Source organism: Macrobrachium nipponense, chromosome 2 (genome assembly GCF_015104395.2).
Source record: "Macrobrachium nipponense isolate FS-2020 chromosome 2, ASM1510439v2, whole genome shotgun sequence".
Lineage (NCBI taxonomy): Eukaryota > Metazoa > Arthropoda > Malacostraca > Decapoda > Palaemonidae > Macrobrachium > Macrobrachium nipponense.
In genome coordinates, this window is record NC_087201.1 from 138,279,106 (window position 1) to 138,299,046 (window position 19,941).

The window sequence follows — 19,941 nt, forward strand, 5'->3', positions numbered from 1 at the left end:
TTGTCTACATACGTTTAAATCCTCGATTTAGTGCTGGTATTTACACTATATACATACATACATACATATATATATATATATATATATATATATATATATATATATATATATATATATATATATTATATAATATATATAACTTGATCACGAAGTACATAAAACGTGGCATCACCTTTATAGATATATATTATATATATATATATATATATATATATATATTATATATATATATATATATATATATATATATATATATATATATATATATATATATATTATATATATATATATATATATATATATATATATATATATATATATATATAGTCAATATATTATACACACACGGAGAGAGAGAGAGAGAGAGAGAGAGAGAGAGAGAGAGAGAGAGAGAGAGAGAGAGAGCGTTCCACCCGCTCTTAATTTCAAAGTACTTCCGACTACTAGTACTATATTGCGAAAATTGCGTTCTCTTCCAGATTCATAACATCCGCTAATCAACCGCCACAGTATTGAACTGGGAACGCCCTAACCAGAGTCAACGTATATACTTTGACTCTGGCCCTAACAACGAAACTTCGGTTTATCGTACGGAGAACATGGTTGAAGTTAGGGAACTCTCTCAAAAAGGCGAAACCAATATTGCTAAGGTTACATCCCTAGAACCTCTGTTTCCTCGCCATCTCTTTTACCGTTTGTTCAGCTACTGATGTTGTTGCCTGGTTCCTGCTCCCTGCCTCGTCTGTTGAGACATTTTAATCCGGTCTGTGTCAGTAACAAGGGTTGTGACGCTTAAGAATGAGGACTGCATGACAATAGCTATAGTAGATTCACATCACCCGTGCATTTGATATCTAGGCCACTCCCTTACGACGTTCCTGAGTGGCTGTTGATAAGCCAGTCACAGGGCTGAAAAGAAACTCTCGTCTCTCTCGAGAGTTCACAAAGGCAGGATGTATGTTCCACCTCTCTTTAGAGATTGACCTTACAAAAGTATCCCTGAGGAGAGGTGGAACATACATCCTGCCTGGCTGAACTCTCTCGAGAGACTGACAGTTTCCATCCCTGTGATTGGCTTATCAACAGCCAAATCAGGACTCCTGATTCAGGAGCGTCGTAAGGAACTGACCTAGACATTAAATGCACGGTTGATGTGAATCTACTATAATTTTAACATGCAGAGAGAGAGAGAGACCCAGTTTTTCTAAAAATTATATGTGACAGGTCATTGCAGGAGTTTTTATTCATCATTCAGTGGGCAATGAAGTAAATTACAAGGGCAATTCAGTCTACTGTATGTTTTCCGGTAAAAATGTAAATAGTATATAGGTCAGGCTGCCTATTCAGCACAATTTTTCCCCGTCAACAACCTTTTTTCAGGCATATGCAAACATTTTTCAAAAGGCTAATAAATTACTTGGTAAATCTGAATAAATAAATTCCGGTAAAAGTAACTTTTAGGTAAGTTCAATTAGGCTAAAATTAAGTTAAACTCAGGCCATAAGAATTCCAGGTAAATTTAGTAGGCTAAGGAATTCAAGTAAGTTTCGACCTGGTTAAAGTCAAGTTAAGCACCAAAATTAATGGTAAATATCCATTAACGCATAATTTGGGATAAAATTCTATTACACCAAGTAATCATGTAAATCTAGGTAAAATTGTTCGATCTAAGCCTATGACAGTTAATTCTCATAAGTTCCAGTATTATAAAAGCCTAATTAAGTAAATGCATCTAGAAGTATATAAAGTATGGAAAACGGTTAGTTACGTCTTAAAAAAAAGAGGGGGGGGGGGCGGAGCAAAAATTACTTGAAGAAACTGCTTCCTATCGAACAACTGTAACCTCAACTCGCCTGAGCAAAACGATGGTGACAGTCTAGGAATCGTATAATCAACCTGCATTAAAGTTAGCCTATAGTTTAAACATGCTGATCTTGATTTACAACTAAACTAAAACAATTCCTATCTTTTTGGTTTGTAAAATCCCAATGAGTCAATGACCTTTAGTTATGTTATGCTCCTGGAAATGTGTACGTTGATGAAATTTATACCAATTTCTAACAAAAACAAAGGGAACAGATGGCCACTTTAATTCTTCGGTTGTATCCCCACATATAAGGATTTCGAAAGGACAAGGGGCTTAGGAAGGGTAAAGCAAGTTGAAGGAGGTCATACGAACCAAATCTCTTACATGTCATCATGTTTATAACACTGCACTTAACAAATTATACTTTGAATTCGAAGTTACTGCGTGTATATGTCCATCAACCAAGCTGTCTGAATCTACAGCAGCGCCAAGCCATGCTGTCGGCCTAGACCGAAGAAAATGTTGTCAGGTGAACGGTTCTTTATCACTCACTACATTAATTTCTTTACTGATAGGAAAGAACAGTTAAATCTCTATTGTTATTAAATTAATAATAGTACTAGTAAAAGTAAACAAATTTAAATGCTAAGTAAAAAAATAAAAATATAGAAATTGTAAGAATTCTGTTAGGCTTACTAAAGAGAACGTAGTATTGTAATTCGTAACTCTCACCGATGACTTTGTTCAAGTTAGAAAGTTAATGTTAGTACATGGAAATAGATTTACATCAGTCATACAGGCTACGCAAAATAACACTCAACCAAGTGGGGATTGCTTTACCTTTGAAAAAAAATAGTACTAGCCTACAATAACCTAGATTAGCATACACCAAACTTGGTCAACCCAGGGTAGCATATGAGTAACCTATGCTAGGCCTATTTGTTGACCCATGCTAAGTTAACCTATTAGCACTGGCTACGTTAACATAAGCGAATTACAGTATAACACCAAGTATGCTACCCTATGTGAGCCAAACCTAGGCTAACATAGGTTAGCCTATGCTAACCACCCTATGTAGACTAACATGATTTAGGTTATCATTTTCTACAGGGATATTTTAACTTAGGATAGGCTGATCATTATTATGCTAAAATAATGTTTGCATAGCCAATACCCAAGTGGCCAGCCTAATCCATGCTAGTCTTGTATTATTTTTCCTCTCAGGCAACAAGTTCTGTAGTGGAGTGTGGGTCCCAAGGGTGAAGTTCCCGGTCGCAAATTCCAAAGATGTAAACTAATATTGCACAAGCCTTGATTTTTTTGCCAAGCCTCTACGTTAGGTTAGGTTAGGTTGGATTGGGTTAGGCTAAGCTAGGTTAGTCCAAAGAACTAGCCATAGGCTAATTTGGATGTGGAAACTTAACGAGACTATTTTCAACAAGATTCCAGTTCCTTGTTTGTGAGAAGTGTGGGACTCCTATTATATGTTTGGGGAGAACCACACCATGTGCAACAGGGCTGCCGAAGAATGAAAGCATCTTGCAGAATATATTATACTCAGGGTTCTTGTCAAAAGGTGCCACAGTAAGAAAATGTTTGCTGAGGTAAAGGTGGAGTGTTGAGAATTGGTTGTTTTTATATGTGTCCTATATATATATATATATATATATATATATATATATATATATAATATATATATATATATATATAGTATCTATGTGTGTGTGTGTGTGTGTGTATATGTGTATATATACATATATATAAACACACTATATATATATATATATATATATATAAATATATATATATATATATATATATATATATGTGTGTGTGTTTGTGTGTGGTGTGTGTATGTATACGAACTGGTAAAAATGTTCTGTTACAACAGAATTCCACATAAATAAAGATGCCCATAAAAACACCAAAATATAGAGAGAAAATACTATATTTCAGAGACTGCGGTCTCCCTCTTCAGGTATATGAATGAGAAAAATTGCAGAAAAGATGGTATTTATACCAAGATCCATCCACAGGTAAGCCAATGCTTAAGAGGATTAAAAGAAGATTATCAGCAGAAGTGACCTAAATTGGCTTACCTGTGAATGGATCTCTTGGTATAAATACTACCATATCTGTAACATTTCTCATTCGTATACCTGAAGATGGAGACAGCAGTCTTTGAAATGTAGTTATTTCCTCTCTATATTTTGGTGTTTTTTATGGGCTCCTTCTATTATTTATTATTATTATTATTATTATTATTATTATTATTATTATTATTATTATTATTATTATTATTATACATATATATATCTATATATATATATATATATATATATATATATATATATATATATATATATATATATATATATAATATATATATATATATGTATAGAAAATGAGTTTAAGTGAGCTTAAAGATATTGTAAAGAGAAGCTGTCATAATGGCAATTTTATGACCATTAATTGCTTTTACACTTCTTGACGTTATTATCAAAGACAGAATAATAAAGACAGACCCAAGTGTAGGCCCCATTGTGCTGGCCTAGTGTTTTATTTTTCTTCTTTGGCAACAAGTTCTGGAGCTGAGTTTGGGTTCCCAGGATGATGTTCCAAGTCACAAATTCCCAAGATTTATACTATTATTGCACAAGCCTTGATGTTTTGCCATGCAACTAGGTTAGGTTGGGTTGGGTTAGGCTAAGCTAGGTTAGTCCAAAGAACTAGCTATAGGCTAATTTGGATGTGGAAACTTAATGAGACTATTTTCAAGAAGATTCAGGGAAAGTCTGGTCCTTGCTTACACTTCCGGAAAATGCTTCCTGGTCAAGGCTCGGGGAGAAATCGAGTCCAGTTCCTTGTTTGTGAGAAGTGTGGGACTCCTAATATATGTCTGGGGAGAACCATGCCATCTGCTGCAGCACTGCCTAAGAATTAAAGCATCTCGCGAAATATATTATACCCGGGGTTCTTGTCAAAAGTAAGAAAATGTTTGCTGAGGAAAAGGTGGTGTATTGAGAATTGGTGGTTTTTAGGATGTCTGGAGATGTAGGGCAAGGTAATCCGAGTCTTGTGTCTCGGAAATTAGTTAGGTTGTCTGTTGGTGGGCTAACTTTGCAGAAACTTGATGTGTTTGGTACAAGTATAATATATATATATATATATATATATATATATATATATATATATATATATATAATATAATATATATATATATATATATATATATATAATATATATCTATATATATATATATATATATATATATATATATATATATATATATATATATATATATTTTTTTTTTTTTTTTGTGGTGCTGTAATGTACTTTATTTTATCTGAGGCTAATGCTGAGTTCAGTAGGTAGTACTGTGATCAGTGCTAGGTTTATATTTTACTAAGTGAATGCCATTTTTTTTTTCATAACCTTAGTGACAATAAAGGTGTTGTAAGAGACTGTAACATGTGAGGACTTCGTAAAATATGTTTTCAAGGCAGTTTTTAAAATAAATTTGCATATTTTTACGACCGGGCCCACCCGAAGCCATTTTTCCTCCCTGTTACGCTTGACCTATGGTCTGGCACTGTCATATAGGCTAGGTTTCAAAGAGAAGTAGGTAATTGCAAAAAATGCAGTTTTGAATCTTCTGCCTACCGATGCAAAACGATAGCTAAAAGATTTAAATGTATTTTTGTTTCACCATTTAAATATGGGGTAAACATCGCATTGAATCCATAGACTCGAGAATAAGTTCCTTTTTCACTCGATATTTAATTGGTGAAACAACAATTCAATTACATCTTTAAGCATACCATTCAAACTATTGAATATTCGTCAACGTAATGCGATATATGAAATCGCCATACGAACTAAAATAACATGTGAGGTCTTCATAAAATATGTTTTTAAGGCAGTTTTTAAATCCATTATGGCGTCTACTCGCATCCGGACCCTTTCGTCTCCGGCATCGAGACCACGTCCTTCCCAGCGCCCATTTCAACAATATGTAACGTTTATTGATATTACTCAAGATTGCAGTTGTAATCAGCACAGTAAAACAACGTTTTGTTGACTACTATATTAGTGAAAGTATGAGACTTCTTATTTCCGGGGTCGTAGCTTGAACTGAAATGCATTTTTACCTAATGATGGGTGGTTTTATCCTAACTATCATCACAACTGAAACTCCAGAGCTTATTTGATTGTAATTACACACATTTTGTTCTTAATTCACTCCACAATACACTAGAAATACATAAGTAAGAGTTTGTTTACAGCATAGCCAAGGCGAGAACAATTTGTCTTATTGTAAAAGGTGTCCATTAAGTCCCTGTACCATCATAAATATTTATTGTTCAAAAACCATATAACATACGAGTAATGCAGTTTTTGGTAGAATAAAGTGCTCTGAATGTAAACTTGAATGTAGAACATTCTACCTAATACTGCATCACTATGTTATATGGTTTCTACGCAATAAATACTTGTAATGCTATTGGGACTTTTTGGACACCCTGTACATCTGGCAGCTAAAAGCACCGGGCAGCAGACGACAGATTAAAGAACTGTTTGACAAAAATATTGTATTTTTTTATCACACTTTTCATTGATTTAAGTCTATATTACTATTCTGACTTTTTTATTTTTAAAAATTGCACCTAAGCTTCAAATAAATGTAAACTTGAATGTTTGCATGCTTGGAATGGCAAAATTTCATAGTTGCCAATTCAGTGGAGCTTCACACATACGCCGATGCATTTACAAACTGTTTCAATGAATTCTAGTTGTCTTAGTACTGCAATAATGATAAAATTGCTCTAGTATGTATACATACTACAAATAGATATGCTAATTTCACTTATTTCCAAGGTTTTGTATATGTCTTATACCCAATATGGCATACCAACTGGCAACACTGAAAATTTTAAATAGGAGAGCGCGAACAACACCGTAGCTACTGTTCACAGCAAAACTGTTGATATTTGAGTCAAGAATCTAGTTACTTTTTCAACAAAGAATATTTTCACATTAACTCTCATGAATATGCAATACATAACCTTTATTTACAAATTATCCAGCGTAATCATCTTCCTCCCGAAAAATCACGCGTTTCCTTTGACTCGAGGGCGAACGTCTTCATCGTTTAAGTTGTTGCGAAGAAAGTGTCCAAGGTCTATGGGTACATGTGATATGCAGATTTTGCATTGGAAATCGAAAGTTTATTGACACAAGTGACTCCACAAACATCGAGATGGCGTCAAGCTTCTATACACGCAAGATGTTTTAAGTAAAAATTTCGAAAGCGTCATGGAGATAAGTTTGCACTGCGCATGGCTAGACTTTCATTAACCTCTGTTTAATGTTAAATTATGACCTTATATTGTACTTTGGGAAAAAAAGCACTTACTTCGAGATGAAAGCAGAGGTCCCGAGCTGTTGCTCCCATCTCCGGTGTCAGGATGTGTTAAAAGTACTTTTTCTGAAGGTGGGTCCGGACACGGTCTAGGTGGCCGCTGCTAGTCCACTCAGTTGGTTACCTGCAAAAAGAAAAAAAAAAAACGGTTTTCATTCTCCTGCCTACCGGTGCAAAACGATAGCTAATTCAGTGACTAGCAGGTAATGGCAAAACATGCCGTTTTCAATCTGCCTACCGGTACAAAACGATAGCCGAGTCAGTGAAGAGTAGGTAATTGCAGAAAAGGCTGTTTTCAATCTCCTACCTACGGTGCAAAACGATAGCCAATTCAATAAGTGGTAGGCAATTGAGAAAAAATGCGGTTTTCAATCTCGTCTGACAGTGTAATACGATAGCCGATTCAGTGACCAATAAAGTACAATAAAAATTAATTAATCAATTCAGTCTACATTGTAAAAATCATGCAATACCTAGTACTACCTACAAATGAAAATTAGTGCTTGCTTGAGTGAACCTTACATTCATGACTCTGTTGTAGTCCTCTCATGATTGACTTGACCTTTCATAAACGAAGACTCTACAAGGGGAAAAATGGAGCGAGAGGGAGGGCAAAATTGTCTTCTAATTATTGGCAGTTTGTAAGTGTGGCTTACATTTCTCCCTGTCTAAGCTCAACTTCAGCTTACAAGCTACTGGCTCCCTACCGTATATGAAGTTTATTGTAATTGACTTGAGACAGCATGGGCAGTAAGTTGCATCATATCTTCCATTAGAAATAAAGCACCACACTCATCATAATTATGTGGATCACTCAAACATTCAAACATCTTCCAGTTTACGTCCACGTTAAAGTCAACATGTCAAGCAGCACCATGACTGGAGCTGTAACCTTGCCCTGTACCAGCTGTTCGATAATGACAGGCCACTTAAGCTGGGTTTCCGATTCTCATTTTTTATCTCGTAAGCGTTGAAACCTAATAAAATAATAACAGCCTGTATTTTTCTCTGGTTAAGTTGCGTTTGTTCTTTCCCGGAGACCCCTACAAAATAAACAGAAATCACAAAGGAAACAAGACTTGTAAAGCATATTTATATGCACACTTCTCACCCTGGTATCACCTCTGCTAGTTCTTGTAAAAACTATGCACGTTCACCGTTTCTTTTATATTATCGCAAATATTCATGCTATGGCTGTTCATGATGCTCTTCTATGCATTACGTTCGATGCTTGAAATTGAAAATGCGTGTATGTTGGGAGTGAAAAGGGGCGAATAGTGAAGATGGGGGATACTTCCGATCTTCGCCTGAAAAAGTTCCAATAATAAATGGAGCGTCATGACTCATGTGTACAACCTTTGAGTCTTCCTTTGCAGTGTGTCCGAGTGATTCCTTGGGATTTTTGCAGGATTTTCCATGAAAAGCGGTGATTTTGCAGGATTTTGCAAGAATAGCGGTGATTATTACGAGCATGTGATGAAAAGACATCCTACTGCATCGAATTACGAGCTTATACATCAAGAGCTTTCTTCAGTGCAGGTAAAAGCAGCCCTCCAGACATGGTACTTTCTCTGCCATAATCCAACTGTTGGTACATGAAAGACACTTGCCTTAGCTACAACTAATTGTAATGAAGTAGCTGTGGAATACTTGTTCATGAGTACTATCCTTCATCATGGATGGGTTTTCGGGAGTGGGTTATGAGGCTGTAAGAAGAGCCGTTGTGGGCAAGTGGGCGTCAGTTTGTGTGGGTACTGGGTCAGGGATACTATGTATGCGGCGGCATGGGTGAGTTGTAGAAAGAACATCATCAGTTACAGTTATCGTTTTGTTTCGTTTATCCAGAGAAATTAGGTGATCCTGGATAAGCTCCTAAATGAAATTGGGGAACAATATATATTAAGATTACCTTTTGAACTTGCAGATCAGGTTGATATGGAAGAGAAAAAGGAATTCCAGATGCTAGAAAGGATAGGCGGCTTAAGTAGGCCTATTTAAAATCTTTGTAGACCTAACTTATAATTGTTGGTGAAATGTTAATGTGCTGATTAACAAATTGCAAATTTTATTAGGCTGTTCGTAGATTTCGGAAGTTTTTTTTTTTAATTATTCATTTATTTTAGTCTAATGATATAGGGATATATACTGTTTACAAACGAACCCTAATCTACATTGAGTTGAGTGAAGCTTTGATAATCCGTGGTGTTTTGCTTATAAGTACTAAGGGTTTCATAATAAGAAATTGCAGTATATAGTTACAAGGATAATACAGTGTACGGAACCATTTGTTTTTTAAGGGAACTGTATTTATTATTTTTTTTTTTTTCTGACTTCAACAGGATGTAAATTTCCAACGTCATCTGTACGGTTGTATCGCCACTGTGAAGCTGGAACTTGTAAAATGTCACCTCCGCCCGAGCTGCACGACACGAAAAACGAATTATCAGACGTTGTAAATAATTCACTTTATGTTGCCTGAGAAAAATACTGTGACTACATCATAATGTATATATACGGTCAATGATCTGTCGTTACTCGCTTCGGTTGGCTATTGGCAAATGGACTCTCAGAAGAGGCTCTCTCGAGCCGAAGACAAAGTGAGTGTTAGTCTGATATGCTTTTGGTTGGTGTTACACTTCCCTTCCCTCTCACTTCTCCCCTCCCTTCCTTCACCCTCTTGTCATCTCCGCACCTCTCACCGCTCCTCCGCTACCATTTCCCCCTCCCTCACCCCTTAGTTAAATAAACGAAGTATGTGGAACAGTTCGAGAAATGATCGTAAATATGAAATGATGAGGGTAATCATGGGCCTTTTAATGCCATATAGCTATATGTTATATAACGAAACAGGTAAAGAATACGTCCAAGATTTTATTTACATTATGATGCTACAGCAAATAGAACACTATTTGATAGATTTCAGTAATTATCCTGTTATGCCGAGTGGTTTACTAGTTAGTAATTTTTTTTTTTTATGAAACGCACGTTAGAATTTTTTTTATATGCAATACTGATTTGCCATATACTTTGTAGTTCTTCAGCTGAAAAATTTTGTTATCTTATTTATGAGTAATAATTTATTTATAATTAACGCTCCAAGGAAGTTTGTCACTTAAACAGTCATGCAGTGATGAACTGCAATACCGTAATCGTAAATTGAAATTAATTCGAAACAGATTTTGGAAATGCAGCCACTACTTTCGATTGATGTTTATCTTTTCTCTCTCACTGTAACCCAACAAGCCATGTTTTTGGTTTAAGGACTTCATTGTATGCAGCCACTCATATAACCTTTTTGTTAAATTAGTACCATTTTTTTCCACCGCACTTTTTTTAAATGCATTTATCAATTCTGTTTCTGAAATAAAATAGAAAAAAAATTCTTTTTTAAAAATATAATTTGAATTCCACTGCAGGTTTGTTCTTCCATATTTTCTGGTTAAACGTTCTCAATTTTGAGCGAACACCAACGTTTATTTAACCCCTTAGTTAAATAAAAACAAGTATGTTTGGAAAAAAAAACCAGTTCGAGGAAATTTAAATCGTAAATAATGAAATGATGGGGTAATCATGGCCTTTTAATGCCATTATAGCTATATGTTATATAACGAAACAGTAAGAATTATGTGCCAAAGATTTTATACCATTATTGATTTGCTACAGAAAAAAAAAACAAATTAAAGAACACATATTTGATTAGATTTCAGTAATTATCCTTGTAATGCCGAGTGGTTAAATAGTTAGTCATTTTTTTTTTTTATGAACGCAGTTAGAATTTTTTTTTTATTATGCCAATACTTGATTTAGCCATATTTTAACCCCTTTGTAGTTCTTCAAACTGAAAATTTGTTATCTTATTATGAAGTAATTAACTTTATTTAAATAACGCTCCAAGGAAGTTTCACTTAAACAGTTCATTGCAGTAAATTAAACTCGCATACCGTAAATCGTAATGAAATAATCGAAACAGATTTTTGGGAATGGGCAGCCACTAACTTGCGATGGCCTTTTTTTGTTAAAAAAATCTTTCTCTCTCTGCCTAACCAACCAAGCCATTGTTTTTGGTAAGGATTCATTGTATGCAAGCCACTCATATCTTTGTTAAATTGATAACCATTTTTTTTCCCACCGCAAACTTTTTTAAATGGCATTAAATTCAATTCTGCTTCTTTGAAAAAAAATAGAAAAAATTTTTAAAAATTAAATTGGATTCCAACTGCAGTTTTGTTTCATTCCATATTTTCTGGGTTAAACGTTCTCATTTTGAGCGAACACAAACGTTATTTAACCCCTTAGTTAATAAACGAAGTATTGTTTGGCCAAAGCAAAAAGTTCGAAAATGATCGTAAATATTGAAATCGAGAGGGTAATCATGGGCCTTTTAATGCCATATAGCTATATGTTATATAACGAAACAGGTAAAGAATACGTCCAAGATTTTATTTACATTATGATGCTATAGCAAATAGAACACTTTTTTTTTTTTATTTGAAAATAGATTTCAGTATATTCCGTTATGCCGAAGTTTTGGTTTTTACTAGTAGTATTTTTTTTTTTTTTATTGAAACGCAACGTTAGATTTTTATATGCAATACTGATTTGCCATATACTTTGTAGTTCTTCAGCTGAAAATTTGTTATCTTATTATGAGTAATAATTTATTTATAATAACGCTCCAAGAAGTTTCACTTAAACAGTCATGCAGTATGAACTGCATACCGTAATCGTAATGAAATAATCGAAACAGATTTTTGAATGCAGCCACTACTTCGATGATGTTATCTTTCTCTCTCTGTAACACAAGCCATGTTTTGGTAAGGATTCATTGTATGCAGCCACTCATATCTTTTGTTAAATGATACCATTTTTTTCCACCGCACTTTTTTTAAATGCATTTATCAATTCGGTTCTTGAAATAAAAATAGAAAAAAAATTCTTTAAAAATATAATTGATTCACTGCAGTGTTCATTCCATATTTTCTGGTTAAACGTTCTCAATTTTGAGCGAACACCAACGGCTTTTGGAAATTAAATACATTTAAATTTAGTGGAAGATGAGTTGTTGCATAGACTGAAGTCTATCCTGTTTGTATATTTGTAGTCTGCCATTGTCAACTTTTATTGTTAACATTTGTATGTTTTTATTGCTCCCTCTGGAGGTCAGGTTCGTGCCCAAGTGTTATGTTGGTATATTAGTATATTTCTTTATATATATATAGTATATTATATATATATATATATTATATATATATAATATATATATATATTTATATTATATTCGCTTGCCCTGTTCAATTATTTTTATTTGTGGTTTCAGGTAAGTGAGTCATAGGTGAAATGTGATCACTACTGAATTGTTTGTTCTCGTCGTATCAATGCATTCAATACAGTTCCATTAGGTTGGGGTTGAATTGATATAGTTTTCTGTTGTTGAAAGGATAAACTTTCTGCTTTTGCCTGCTGGTGGTCCTAAGCGGTTGTTCAAGTTACTGTCGCGAATTTCCCTCCTAAACTTGAGGTATTAGAACCAGGAAAACTGTATATATTTATCGTAATAATTATGTGTTTCTAATTGTAGCTCTGACTTGGGACGGTAGACCCTGAATAGGCCTAGGTATATGGTATTAAGATCTAAGGTGTAACGGTATTACGTGTGTAATCCTTTGTTTTATTCGTCTTTTGACTTGGAAAATTACTAAATACGAGTAAAATGAAAGAATAATTATTATTAGGTTGAACCGAGACTAAATTTTCATTCTAACCATTTTGAATTCAAGCCGAAAGGAAATATTATCTGCTGTACCAAGAAAATCTGATATCAGCGTTTGCTTTTCGTTAGAAGAAATCCCTTTCCCATAATTGGATTGACCGATATCTTAAGATTCATCATTATCGATTTCCCTTCTTAGTTCAAATCCCTTTTTTTTTCTTTCTTTCTTTTCTGAGGACGGGGCCAGGTGCGGTGGGTGTCAGTCAGGAGTTTAGGGGGTTAGGGGAAGGGTGAGGATTTCCATAGATATTGGCGGAAATCTGCAGAGATACTTCGACATCCTGAACGAAGTGGGGTTTCCTCATATTTTTTTCTTGCGTTTGTTTAGTTTTCGGTTTTCATGCCTTTCTTTTGCCATGCCTTTTAAGAAACTTCCCGCGCTTGTATTTTATCTGTATAAGGAGGCAGTGACATTCGCTTTTATTTGTATACTCTTGTTCCCTAACTTTTTATATTTTTTTTTATCTCCGTTAAAGGACGTTGACTTATTACTATTTTTCTCACAGATCCATTCATTTTTCTTGTTGGGTGTTTGTATTAATTATGTGACTTAATACATTTCCTTTTCAAGGATGTTGTCGAAGTACTTGTGTATGTCATATTATCATAAATGTGGTTGATATTTATCTCGAATTAATTATTTTTTCTGTCCTAAAGGTTTCCACCTTGTAAGTTTTGTTTAGCTGAATGCGTTTCCTCTCTCTCTCTCTTTCTCTCTCTCTCTCACTCACTCACTCACTCACTCACTCACTCTCTCTCTCTCTCTCTCTCTCTCTCTCTCTCTCTCTCTCTCTCTCTCTCTCTCCATGATGCAGAATAAAAATGCAGTTTTGTAATTTTTTTTTTTAAAGTTTTAAGAAGATTCTAAAGTTTTATCTATGAGCTTTCAAGAACTTAACTTTTGGCTTTTATTTATTTATTTATTTATTTATTTATTTATTTATTTATTTTTATTTTTTGTCGTTTTTGGAAATGGCCTTTTGTAGTCTTTATGTCTAATCAATTTTTGCAGCCTTAGGTTTTTATTTTGACGTAATTAAAAACAATTATTAATGGACGAAGAAACCAGATCACTATTTTATTGATATATTTTTGTATTTATGTAATATATAAATATACGTATTTATATATACCTATATCTTTGATACTTTATTGCCTCACACACACACACACACACACACACACACACACACACACACACACACACATATATATATATATATATATGTATATGTGTGTGTGTGTGTGTGTGTGTGTGTGTGTACAGTATATATTTGTTTGTGTGTTTGTGTGCATGCATGTCTGCAATATTTCCCGCCGTAGTGCATTCGCTTCCGTATGATTTATATTTATGATTCGCCTGGAATTTAAAAAAAAACGCATAAAACCATCCATTTATTTTTTTCTTTGTAGTCATCACTGATACCACTGAACGTGAGTATTTTTCACAAAGCAGAAAATATAGTTTGCTTTGCCGAAGTTTTTGTTTATTTGTCATTTCATACAAGTGCTTCACTACACCAGAAACTCTTATTCCTTTCAGTGTTATTGTAAAATGAATTCGGTGTATTGCACTGATATTAGTTTTGATTAGAATAGTGAATGGGAAGGTTGTACAAGATGTATTAACGTGTAAGGGGAAACATGAATGGATTAGAGGCAGTAAGATTTAATTGGTGTTCAGAGTATTGCGTGGTTTAGGTTGCATGCACAGAACGATAACTGATTTATTTTTTACAAATTATAGCTGTCTTCGGAATAAGACTATTCATAACTTTTAAAAAATCTACCAGGGCCAATTGACCTACTCTGGCGTGGTCGGTATGGTGTTGGCGTGCCACCTCGGTGGGCGCGAGTTCGAATCTCAGGCATTCTATTGAGGTGTGAGAGATGTGTATTTCTGGTGATAGCAGTTCACTCTCGACGGGGTTCGGAAGTCACGTCAAGCCGTTGGTCCCGTTACTGAATAACCATTGGTTCCATGCAGCGTAAAAACACCATACAAACGAACAAACAAACCAGGGCCAATTCATTAACACAATAGCTTAGCGTTATTTACAGCTTCCCTTCGGCCCCTAGCTGCAACCCCTTTCATTCCTTTTTGTTGTACCTCCGTTCATATTCTTTTTCTTCCATCTCGCTATCCACCTTCTCCTAACCATTTTTTTTATATTGCAACTGCGAGGTTTTCTTCCTGTTACACCTTTCAAAGCTCCCTTACCCTCAAGCCTTTTTTCAGTTCTGAATGACCTCATAGGTCCCAGCCCTTAGCCTCTGGGCTAACTGTTAAGTTCCAGTTCTATTAAGACAATAACAACCATAACTGGACCAGCAAGGGTTGCTTGTGGCATTACAAATTACAAATCGTTATCTAACCATTCTAAAACCTAAGAATTTTTATTCTATAGTACTATTATCTTCGTGAGTGTGTGTATGTATGTATGTATGTATATATGTGTATATATATATATATATATATATATATTATATATATATATATGTATACACTCACGAAGATAATAGTACTATAGAATAAAATTCTTGTTATATTTATATATATATATATATATATATATATATATATATATATATATATATATGTATATATATATATATGTATATACACTCACGAAGATAATAGTACTATAGAGTAAAATTCTTATGTTATATTTTTTATATATATATATATATATATATATATATATATATATATATATATTATATATATATATACTATATATATATATAATACTATTGATATACTCACGAAGATAATAGTACTATAGAATAAAATTCTTATGTTATATTTATATATATATATATATATATATATATATATATATATATATATATATATATATATATATGTATATACACTCACGAAGATAATAGTACTATAGAATAAAAATTCTTAAGTTTCAGAATGGTTAGATAACGATTGCGAGTCAAAAGAAGTACGGTAAAATTGAAAGAAACTTCCCAACATCAAAACCGAATCGCTACATTGCGTTATGTAGCCTTGTATCATCAGCATTACTGCCTTACGGGTAATTTGTAATGCCACAAGCAACCCTTGCTGTATAGTTATGGTTGTTATTGTCTTAATAGAACTGGAACTTAACATTTAGCCCAGAGGCTAAGGGCTGGGACCTATGAGGTCATTCAGAACTGAAAAAAAGCTTGAGGGTAAGGGAGCTTTGAAAGGTGTAACAGGAAGAAAATCTCGCAGTTGCAATATAAAAAATCGTTAGGAGAAGGTGGAAAGCGAGATGGAAGAAAAAGAATATGAACGGAGGTACAACAAAAAGGAATGAAAGGGGTTGCAGCTAGGGGCCGAAGGGAAGCTGCAAATGATATATATATATATATATATATATATATATATATATATAGATATATATATATATATCATATGTATATACTTATTTTTGGAGAGATTCTTTCTGGGAAGAAGCCCACCTATTTATAGGCCTTACCCGTAAGGCAGTAATGCAAGTTTACGTACATACATGTACATAAACACACACACACACGCACACACACACACACACATATATATATATATATATATATATATATATATATATATATATATATATTCATTTATATATACGTATATTATGCGTTTGTATGTTTGCGCGTATGAGACGCGGAAGTTAATTTCTCCTCCTAAAAACGCGGTAATTAACTTTTCTTTAAAAAGCTTTACTTTTTGAATGCACATTTAGTGATGTGTATTTATTAAAGCCCTCGCAGCTGTATTTTATGCGACCCGTGTCCGAATGAGAATATACGGCTGAGGGAAGCATCTCAAAAGAAGTGTTACTCGCTGAAGTCATGCTTTATAAAAGTCATTTGCATAAACCAGATCCGTTGTCACAACTTAGTGGGAAGCGCCTCAATGGCATGATCGGTATGGTCTTAGCCATCTTGGTTTTGGCCTGCCACTTCGGTGGCCGCGAGATCGATTCTCGGTCATTCCACTGAGGTGTGAGAGGTGTGCACTATTTCTGGCGATAGAAGTTCACTCTCGACGTGGTTCGGAAGTCACGTAAAGCCGTTGGTCCCGTTGCTGAATAACCACTGGTTCCATGCAGCGGAAAAACACCAAACAAACAACTTCAGTGGGTGAAATCTTAATCTGTGCCATGGCAGAGTGACGATAAAACCGGTCAGTATATTTTCCTCACCGTTGAACTGTGGAACAGTCACCCTGAGGACGTTGTGCAATAGGAACCTCAAAAGCTCAAGCGAAGATCCAGTGTGGTCTCGTTTTCAGTGAAATTTATACCCTGGAACATATTGACATAAACGATTAAGGTTAAAAAAAAAGCTCTGAAACATTTAAGTGGCAACACGAGAAAATATTAAACTACTTGAGCTGCAGAACGCGAAAAAATTAAAATACTGAAGCTGCAAAGCGAGAAACCGTTAAAGTACTTAAGTCTAGATCAGGTCTTTGATCCGCCAGATGGACTAGCGGCTTCCGGGAAGCAAATGAGGCGTGATGTCTGCCAAGCCGGGCTCAGTGCGATCCGGATTGTAATTGAATATCTGTGGAGTAACTTGCCTCTTCTCTTTGGAGCATCTGCAGAATTAGAAGTGGTTTGGTAAGAAGAGAGAATACTGGGGATGGAATTTTTGCCTTATACAGAGTGCAGCTACGATTTATTATTTTTGGTATGCAGTGATCATTATAGTTCTAGTGTTTTACTATGAAATGTTTCCATGACTGTTAAATGCAATTTTAAACTGTCTTCTCTGTTCTAAAAGTAAACAATACATTGTAACCTTTTCCATTAGATAATAGTAAGTTATCAGCTCTATGATACTTTTCGTAAAGCGGAACTTACCAACATGTTTTGTAAAAAAAAAAAAATCTATAGATTCCTTCAGCATTGGGTACTTTATCTACTTCGAGCAATGTAATTGTTTTCTTCCACAATAGTTATTACTGCCGCGCCTTTATTTGTATATCTGGTTATCTCCTTTCGTCCCTGGCCTTATTGTAATACACTGAGATGACAACAATGTATTTTTTTTTAATATCATACTCTTTAAAATATTTTGATGGGGAATAGGGTGTATGGAAAATATTTTTTTCTTCTGATTTTTCTGTTGAATTTTCATTACTCATAGGGACTTAGTCTTTCCTGGGCGCATTTTATTTATTTATTTTTTTTTTTATTTATTTATTTATTTTTTTTTTTAATGTCGTTTCCCCCTTCCGTTGCTAACATTATGAAAATACGCTCTTTTGAAGTTCGTATTTTCACGTTAAGCTCCCTGATTGGAACGCAGATTTTGTATATGTATTAATTTGGTTTGTTATATCTCGAAAGGTTGCGTCAGTTGCACTTTTTCTCCGCCATCTTGTGTCATCACTGGGAGTTACATTGATGCTTTCAGGAGCAAAGTGATCGTTACTATAAAAGGGATTAGCTGGCATTTCCAAATTCATTTTGATATACAAATCAAAATAAAGGTGGCTTTGGGACTTGTGACAGTAACAGTTACCTGTCAATTTCTCATTTTTTCCTTTTAATAAAACTGTATAGCAAAAGATTGTAGTAACAAAAGGAAAAGCATTTCCAGATTCTGATGCTCAAGTGAAAGAAGTGAGCCAATGCCGACAAGTTCAGTAAAGTTTGGGAAATGGTTGCTAATTACGAAACCTGGCGTCTCATTACAATAATGTTCAACTCTTAACCGAAGAGATGTATTGATATAAATAATATGAATACTCATAATATACAATGAAAAATATTTGGAGAAAGCTCAATATTCCATACTGTAATTGATGAAGGAGGCACATTTTCTTTTTTTTTCTTTTTTCTGGCAACGAAATTTTACTTAATATCTTATGTGAACAGTTTTTTAACATGGAACTTACATTAGCCGCATAAGCACTAGTTCTCCAAGAACTAGTGTATGCTACAGCCTTGCCGATTATCAGTATCCATATTCTCTTGAGGTGCCTCATTAAAACTACGTGACGCACATTTAGCGATATTACGTTCTTATCAAGAGCGAGTTAAGAAAATTTGTCACTGTAATAGCTCTCAAGGAAAATAATGAATAAACCTGTTCAGTTTTCCTCTCGGCATTTCCCGTCACCGATATTCACGTTCCTCTTCGTCTACCCCTTCGTACCATCGTCCCATTCACATGTAACCCCAAAGAATCATTTCCATCTTTCAATTTCAACATTGGCTCATATCACGGTCGCAGATTAGCTGCAATATTTTGTATCCATTCTATTTAGAATTGACTCACTCAGATTGGCAATAGTGATTACTTTCCTCCCCCGGCGACCATCTGCAAAATTCCAGTGCCTTTTTTTTTCTTTTACTCTAGGCCTTTGTATCATCTGACAAGGGGATCAAAGAGTGATAAAACCTTTCAGGATCAGTTGCAGCTGATGAGAAATGTTGCAGATTTTTTTTTACTCTAACTCCAGAGCACATGCACTGCCGTAGGTGCGTGTGCGTGTATGCATACGTATAAATGCTTTAGTAAACATTTGGTTTTGTGTATGTTGGCACAATATGATGTTTGAAGCTTTACAAAATATTGGGGTTTGCTCGCATGTACGATACATACAATTTTTTCTGAACGTAAATTTGGAGTCTGTGCCGTCTGTTCACTCGCTCATAATGCAATTGTTGCCATTGTAAGCAATCAGTAATGTATTATTATTTTTCGATTAAAAGGACCATACTATGTGGAACTCATTCTAATTTTTAAACTGCTTCTGTTGTGGAGTTCTTGATAAAGTTTTTAGTTGTTGAGTTCTCCAGACACTGTAGGGAGTTCTACAAAACTTGAATCGATAGGGAGTAATTTGAGCTAGAATTTATCAGTGTCACTCACTATTTTATACAATAAAGAAACTGCAGAAACTCGATTGATGATCACTGAGGGAAAACATTTGTTCTTGAG

General features: G+C 34.5%; 1 long non-coding RNA gene across 1 annotated transcript in view; it reads left to right on the forward strand.

Moving 5' to 3' along the window:
* The first annotated feature begins 2,042 nt into the window (after nucleotides 1-2,042).
* The window catches only part of LOC135221530 (uncharacterized), a 308,567-nt gene continuing 290,668 nt past the window's right edge, over nucleotides 2,043-19,941 (forward strand). The window contains exons 1-2 of the long non-coding RNA XR_010316006.1: nucleotides 2,043-2,336; nucleotides 9,569-9,826. This is a non-coding gene — a long non-coding RNA (uncharacterized LOC135221530). The remainder of the gene's footprint in view (nucleotides 2,337-9,568; nucleotides 9,827-19,941) is intronic.